At 35.6% G+C, this 8,254-nt stretch overlaps 2 long non-coding RNA genes and 1 pseudogene across 11 annotated transcripts in view; all 3 read left to right on the top strand.

Annotated features, from left to right (window-relative positions):
- Positions 1-162, top strand: part of LOC149588039 (small subunit ribosomal RNA) — a 1,112-nt pseudogene extending 950 nt beyond the window's left edge.
- The window catches only part of LOC149588038 (uncharacterized), a 32,384-nt gene extending 28,441 nt beyond the window's left edge, over positions 1-3,943 (top strand). For 8 of the 10 annotated variants that reach the window (XR_016380119.1, XR_016380115.1, XR_016380113.1 and 5 more), the window contains 2 exons: positions 1,186-1,294; positions 1,383-3,943. This is a non-coding gene — a long non-coding RNA (uncharacterized LOC149588038). The remainder of the gene's footprint in view (positions 1-1,185; positions 1,295-1,382) is intronic. The other 2 variants (XR_016380120.1, XR_016380117.1) reach the window with 2 other exon arrangements.
- Positions 3,944-4,090: 147 nt separating this feature from the next.
- LOC149588037 (uncharacterized) lies at positions 4,091-6,976 on the top strand. Its single transcript, XR_016380122.1, has 2 exons — positions 4,091-4,256; positions 6,695-6,976. It is a non-coding gene; the product is annotated as an uncharacterized LOC149588037 (long non-coding RNA).
- Positions 6,977-8,254: the final 1,278 nt, after the last annotated feature.

The following is an 8,254-nucleotide window of genomic DNA, read 5'->3' as shown; positions in this document are numbered from 1 at the left end:
TTGCCAAGAATGTTTTCATTAATCAAGAACGAAAGTTAGAGGTTCGAAGGCGATCAGATACCGCCCTAGTTCTAACCATAAACGATGCCAACCAGCGATCCGCCTGAGTTACTCAATTGACTCGGCGGGCAGCTTCCGGGAAACCAAAGTTTGTGGGTTCCGGGGGAAGTATGGTTGCAAAGCTGAAACTTAAAGGAATTGACGGAAGGGCACCACCAGGAGTGGAGCCTGCGGCTTAATTTGACTCAACACGGGAAAACTTACCCGGCCCGGACACCGGAAGGATTGACAGATTAAGAGCTCTTTCTTGATTCGGTGGGTGGTGGTGCATGGCCGTTCTTAGTTGGTGGAGCGATTTGTCTGGTTAATTCCGATAACGAACGAGACTCTAGCCTACTAAATAGGCGACCGATCAATTGTGTCGGTCTTCCTTCTTAGAGGGACAAGCGGCGTTTAGCCGCACGAAACAGAGCAATTCTACAGGGCCGGTAGGCCCTTGTAGATATGACTTGATACTCTTTTGTAACGTTAAAGCAAAATTCACATGCTTTTACCATTTTTCCTATGGAGATTAACATGGGGTTTTTCGTGATATTTAGCCACCTCTAACTGAAAAACTAGAGCGAAGTTACTTTTCGGAATACTCTTAATTTAACAATTATGTATTCAAGGTGTGCTATCGGCTAGTTTAATTTAAATCAATTAACTCTAAGTATGTTAATTTTAGTTAATTCTGAAAGTACGTCAAAATTACTTTTGAGTCAGACTATCTAGCAGTAGACGCTGACAGATTACTTTACTATTTCATCCGAGCTTGAGCACCTTTATATGTATTTTCTAATTAACTGTAGCACCCTTAATAAGAAATAGGTCGTTATCAGGTCGAATTTTCGTCTAGAAAAGTAATTCAGGTAAATAATTACAGTTAACAGAGGTTTTTATATCATTTAAAGTAAGTTTTTGAACGTTCTTTACGGCCAAGGCTTAAGTTGTATTTTAGTTTGTCTATGTAATATAGTATTTATATAGTCTTTCCCCTTTCAAGATAAAAAAAGCTCATTTCCAGCTCTGTATTCCAAAAATACGCAGTCTGCTTCGTTTCCTGCTACAAACAAATATATGAGGACTGAGGTATACAGGGTTTCATTATTTGTTAATCTCACCAAAATGCTACTAATTGTGAAGGTGTGTGATATATTTCCTTAAACTAAACCAATGTAGAGGAATTTCCATGTTTACATCAGCACAGATTCTCTCAACGTAACCACGTTGGAAACGGAGAGTTACGTATGAGGTATACTGGGTTTCATTATTTGTTAATGGTTTAGAAATCAACGGTAGTGTTTTCACCCTGTGAAGAATTCAACTTCAAAATATTACAGGAAAGATCACAAAATGTTCAATGTGTTTTCCTACGGCAGTTAAAAGAGTGGTGTATAGGTTACTGGTTAGCGCAGTTCACTCAACATTCTCATTTGAGGACAGGTATACGCGGTTTCATTATTTGTTAATCTCACTAAAATGCTACTAATTGTGAAGGTGTGTGATATAATTCCTTAAAACTAAACCAATGTAGAGGACCAGATTATTCGTTAAAACAATTTTGGTCCTATTGAATCAGTTATACTGTGATGTTACGTTATCATTTTATAAACTATTTGTTACCAACAGTGGATTGTTTAATTCATAAGTAACAGTGGTGCTGGTTAATCCAGGAGGACAGTGTCGTTATATAATTTAATTAGTCAAATAATTTTCATGTTTACATCACAGATTCTCTCAACGTAACCACGTTAGAAACGGAGGGTTACGTTGTTTGCTATTTCCACAGTCCACGTTGCCGTTTGTTTATTGGTTTAAATTGCTATGAATTGTATAGGTATTTGATTTAATTACTGGTATTCAAGCTAAACTATAGAATAACATCATTCATTAACATATTGTATAGATAATCTTTACCACAAACCTAGCACAGGATATGATAAAAATTTAACGCAATGTGTTGGAAATAATAAAAAACTCCTCTAAACATTAGAGTTAAGGTGAATTATTTATTAAAAGTCATTTTATAAGCTTAATGAGCACTGACGACAAGTTAATTTCAACGTAATTAAGTGTAATTAACGTGAAATTAAACCCCGAATGTACATTTTTTTTGGATGAAAACTCAGATAACTCTTAAATGATGTCCTTGATTAAGATTGTATCTAACCAAGCCGTTGGTAAAGCCCCATGTTTTCTCTTTCACACTTAAGCTAATTTAAATTATCTCGAAAGCACCTTAATAGGCGCGAAATTCAAAACTTAGCGTAAAATGAGAATCGAAAACTCCACTAAAAATTGCAATTAAGGTGAAGTATACATTTAAACTCATTTTATAGCCTAAATGTACACTGCCAAAACACAATCCTACGTTAATTTTAACTCAATTAAATATAATTAACGTGAAATTAAACCAAAATATACATTTTTGGATAAAAGCTCAAATAACTTTTAAATAAACTGTTTAAACTACCCAAAAGTTTAGGGTACCATAATGATGAATATATGGCAAAAATATTAAACTGCACTAAACATTGCAAATAGGGTAAAAAATTCAAATAAATTTTAAGCTTAATCCACTCTCACGAACCATGCTCAAATTAAGATTAAAACATCACAAGTTTTTCGTACAGCCACAGTAGTTTCCTATTTCACTTTCAAATTAATCTAAATGATCATTAAAATACATCAAAAGCGCATACATTAAAATTTTAGGGTAATTGCAATTTAAGTTAATATTTTATTGAAACTTTTATTATAAAATAAATCCACACAAGATAAACAAGATAAGCCGTTAAATTAAACTCAATCAAGTATAATTAACCTAAGAAAAACATTAACATGTACAAAAATGGGCCAAGCCTCGCTTCGTGCCCTCTCCGCCCTAAAAAGTTCTGAGATCCCATGTAGAGCCAAGTCTGCCTTTTGTTCTCATTCAATCGCCAATTGAACAATTATGTTATAAATTAAGTCCTTTTCCTAATTAATAACCAATCTTCTTTGACTCTATCATTATTATACATCTTTGTTCGTATCAAAAAGATCGTGACTTGGCAATCGCAAGTAAGTAATATTAAAAGGAAGTCGAAGGGATATTCACTAAATCGTTTATGGTCGAGGGGATATGTACAAGTTTATAAGATGAGTCATGCACAACCCTATGTACAAATTATATGGTGAGTTATGCATAACCCTATTTACAAGTTTATAAGGCGAGTTATGCATAACCTTATGTACACCTGCGCTTGCCAAGTCACGATATTTTTGATACGAACAAAGATGTATAATAATGATAGAGTCAAAGAATATTGGTTATTAATTAGGAAAAGTACTTAATTTATAACATAATTGTTCAATTGGCGATTGAATGAGACCAAAAGGCAGACTTGGCTCTACATGGGATTTCAGAACTTTTACGGCGGAGAGGGCACGAAGCGAGGCTTGGCCCATTTTTGTACATGGTAATGTTTTTCTTAGGATCTCACTTCTTTTTGTAGACCCTCTCGTTATACTTCGGTAGTTATATTAAAACAAGACCCTCTCGTGGTACTTCGTTTGCCAATATAATCGCTAACGTTTGTCCATATTTACGCTGAATTACCCCTTTCGACCCGCAGAGAATATGCAATAAAGATTGTACGCGATATCCTAATAAAAGAATGTAGCATCAGTTACGACACATTTCTATTAAACTACTACTCCTATTAGCTTTAATATATATTTAACTTTCGGTTAACTTTGGACCATTACGTCCTTTCATCAAGAACACACACTATTTCTGTTGAAAAGACGGCAGCGCCATCTAGTTTTAAAATAAAGAACTAAAGAACAATTTTATAAAAAATTCGGGATGTTTTAATTTTTCTGTGCTTTATAAAATAAATGAAAACTAAATCCTGAATTTTAAGTTTCTATCTCCTCTAGAAGTACCTTAGAATTTTGATGATCGGTGAGTGAGTGAGTGAGTGACAAAATAAGGTAAATTTCACCTGCGATATTTCGAAAAGCATATAGGGTAGGAACTTGAAATTTGGAAACAATAGCTAAGATTGACAGTCCTCGCGGCAAGCAAAATTTCAGACTTTCACCTATACCCATCACGAAGTTACAGTGGGCTTAAAAGTGCCACGAGTTGCTTCGAGAAAAGGATGTCAGTGCTCGACTTGGCTGGGAGCACGGCAGTGCTCCCAGAATGTGAAAGATTCGTGTTTTGGGTAAATTCATGGATACCTTATAATTAAACTAACAAATCTTTCACCCAGCCTCCATTTTCCTGTTTAATTCTTACGATTAATTAAATTGTCATTTAAAAGCTTTTTTCCCCATTTTGAAAAGAGAGCCATTGAAAAGGCGTGATATTTAAAAGTTTTGGGGCAAAGTAGTGATTGTTCTGCAAGAGTCAAACAGTCACTCCTCTAAAGTTTGCAGAATTTCTTGTTCAAACCCGTATAATAAACTGAAATAACACTAGTAAAAGAAGATAAGCCGTTAATTTCAACTTAATGATCATATTTAATTAAAATTAATCGAAAACAACAGGTTTTTTTTGGGTAACTATAGATAACCCTTAACTGAAATAACAAAATAAGATTAAACTACGCCAGTTGTTCTTTCAGCCTAAATGTTTTCCTATTTAACACTAAAATTAATTACATTATCACTATAATGCATTAATAGGCTCCAAACACAAAATTTTAGGGTAAGGAATGTGTCAAAATGAAACTTTTCCATTTAAATTTTAATATATCATTAGCATAGTTCGCCAAATCACCAGCAACAATTTAATCTGGCAACATTCAATGTAATAATGTTGCCAATAAAACAAGGGCGTCTAGCCCATAACTAAGCCATATCACTAGCCATCTCTCGCTATCCCTAATTCAATAAATTTTCTTCTACTGAAATACCACCTAGCATACCAGTCAAGTGGGGGGAGCAACAGAAAATTTTAAAGCACAGTCTTACGATAAGTCTTGGAATTTGGGCCTCAAATTACAACCTCTAATCGAATCCGTTTGGTACACATCAACGTCAACGTAAATGTTCAATGTGATTACCATTGTGGTGCAGGCACTCTTCATCTGTCCATGTCTTTCAATTACTTTACTAGCAACGAACTCATGACGCAGGAAGTCCAAGTAAATGCCTTCAGAGATTTTCTTATCAAGAAAAAGGGTCCGATAATTTGGTTTCCAAGAATGCCCTCCCAAAAATGCACGTTATGAAGGTTTAAGGTACCATCCTTAAATAGCCTCGTCAGAGAACAGTACCTTTCTAAAAATAATGGATCGGCTTCAATTAGTTCACGCAAAGGTTTTGCCGTTTTGGGTAATCCTCGTAAACATCATGTTCAATTTTCCCTGGTTTGAATACACTGGCATTTTGCTAAAAGACGAGACTAACTAATTAAATTCGGTCCTAACTGCTACGTAACGACGATTAGTTTTCACTACGGCCTTTTTTCTCGGTTCCTCAGACAACTCGGACCTTCTGCTTCAAAGTCATTCCCAAAGAAACCTTTATGTTTTCTTTATTTTGTTCATAGTTTAAGGTTAGGGGGCCGACCTTTATTACAATGGTTTCTTTTTTCGGTATTTGTGCCTTTTTAACAGGCGTATTGTTAAAATTGTAACACTACAGAAATTGTATTTCAAATGGGACCGGCAATACCGCAACGCTGAGCCGAAAAACTGGATGGTAATTGTTTGGACCTATAGGGTCAGGACATTGGAGGACCAAACATACCGTGGTGTCACGTGTCGAATGTTAAAGCGACCTTCACCACTATACATACTATGACCTGCTGCTCAAGCTGACAATCTTTGAAAACTCAACTTTGAGGAACTTCCGGTCTTTTTAGATATAAAGGGGCTTTCAGTGTCGCTAAGTAGTAGAATTACAGTAGTTGGTCTCGTTTCCTAGCAAAATGCCAACTTATTCTAACCAGGAAAAATTGATTAGCAAGTTTATTTTGGGTGAAGGTCGCGGTAACATTCAACCATAGAGAATTTTACACATGTGTAAAATTCTCTCTGGTTCAACTAAAGGTAGTGCTTTATGCCGAACGGTCTCCACACCGACATTTGGGTGCGAGGACTTTCGTCATTTCGATAGTGCAAGATCGTGAACGTAGAAGAGACTGTATAGTCTGTAATGAGGATACAGACTTTGACATCGTAGAAAGTTTTGAAGCCAATCTCATGCTTGTAGTAGAGCGGTGGAACAAGAAGTTGCACTAAGCCATTCTACTGTTCGTGCCAGTTTACAAGGGCATTACTACAGGCATAATCATATCCCCCTACATCAAGCCTTAACGGACGAGAAGTACCTAAGACGGCAATACCATTAGTCTTGCCATGCGTCATGAGTTTAGTGGTTGCAAATGTAATGCAAGACACGGACAGTCATCTGGAAGAGTGCCTCAACCACAATGGTAGACACTTCGAATATTTACGTTGAGTTGTTTACTAAACAGTTTAGAGGTTGCAATTTGAGGCCCAGGTTCTAAGACTAATCGTAGGACTGTGCTTTAAAATATTTTGTTGCATTCACGCATATTCTCCTGTATTCTTTGTGTATCTTGCCACTCGTTGTCACTTAAATACAATAAAACATGAATTCTAAACATTTATTTACACCCTGTATAATTTAGCACGACATCACCCGTTGGCAGTATTGGGGGTTGTACATAAAGGAAGCTGTTGGTCTGATCTCGACAACACTGTATATGTATACAGTGTACGAAACAAATATTTTTCTTCCATATTTCAAATACCGTCGTTTTTAAACTTTTCATAAATAAAGTACAACACAATATGCTTATATAGACATCGTCTTCAAGCTCTTCTACTCATGATGCATTTCCTCAAAAATTCTCATTGATATATGTTTAGAGTGTACACAACAAATAAAAAAATTTATTCTACATTTCAAATACTGTCATTTTTGAACTAACTTCATATATAAAGTACAACATTATATGCTTTTCGAAAACTATGTTATTGGATATGAGTTCATATAATTAACTATACTTAAGTACTTCTTTAAGCTATTAGAAATAGATCAACCCCAAATGTATGTCGGTAGAAAAAACATGAAATTATTCAAATTTTAATTACATTAAGACTGAAGGGACAGATATTATAAAAAAACGTCTTGGTTTGGACCAAGGCCGAAAAAACAAACGATATGTCTGAGGTTTATCAGTTGACTGAAGTTTCAGATATTGCAATTTCTTTTTAAATTACTTTTATTCCTTTAATCCTTAATCAATATTTAATTCAATCAACTTATTTTTACTGTTAATCGATCTATTCCCTCTAAATTAATTTCAAAAATTACATATCTACGCTTTTTCAAGAATAATTCCATTTTCCGAAAACATTTTATCATGAAATTAATTATTTTGAAGGGATTTCGTGTCGATGATTACTAAGTTGGAAGCACAGTTTTAATTCTTGTTGCCTTGACAAATTTTCAAGTTTGCACCAAAAAAGTTTAAATCTGTTGTAAGTTGCTGGGAAGACTGATGTCAAGAAATTATGATAAAGAATTTATTTTGCTCAAACTAATTTATAAACTTATGTTGTCTACTTAAGACAAAGCAACAGCCTCGGTCCTGTCTTGTTTCTTTTAGTAGGTAGCTCTCCTTTTATGCACTGGAAAAATATGATATCGGTGTAAATATAACCAAAGGAAAGGGTAAAGTTTACATAAAAAGAAATACTTCTCAGTTCCGATGACTTGTTATTTCCTGAGGAAATAAAATGGTTGAACACATCATACCTTACCAGAACTGCCATGGACCGATCGTACACAAATTACATAAGGAGAAACTAAAACACTGGGGCGTTGCCGCCATTGGGGTCTTCTCCCTCTCGCTTAGAAGCACCGCTAGAGGCAGTGCGAGTTGACTTTCCTCCCGCCTGTAGTGAACTTTGGCACCGTCTGACGATGGCCCTTGGTGCAAGGAAGAATACCCCAATGGTCTCCTCGCCCCTGTGTGTTTTCGGAAATGGTCTCTACGCCTGATAAAATCATTCCGCGTAATACGTAACCGGTGTACAATACAAGTAACGCCAACAATGTAGTAAGGGGTGATGACGTTCCAAATCTAGATTGAGTTATGGCCAAGAAGCTTTGAAGTTCGGAGAGGGAAACTGCAGTGCAACCTTTCCTTCATAGTCGCGACAAAAAAATGTAACATTTCGAT

Source organism: Phalangium opilio, unplaced genomic scaffold (assembly GCF_054372755.1).
Source record: "Phalangium opilio isolate 3A_F unplaced genomic scaffold, DU_Popi_V2 ptg000695l_1, whole genome shotgun sequence".
Lineage (NCBI taxonomy): Eukaryota > Metazoa > Arthropoda > Arachnida > Opiliones > Phalangiidae > Phalangium > Phalangium opilio.
Note: the sequence above shows the minus strand (reverse complement) of the source record. Positions and strands in the feature narration are given on the sequence as shown.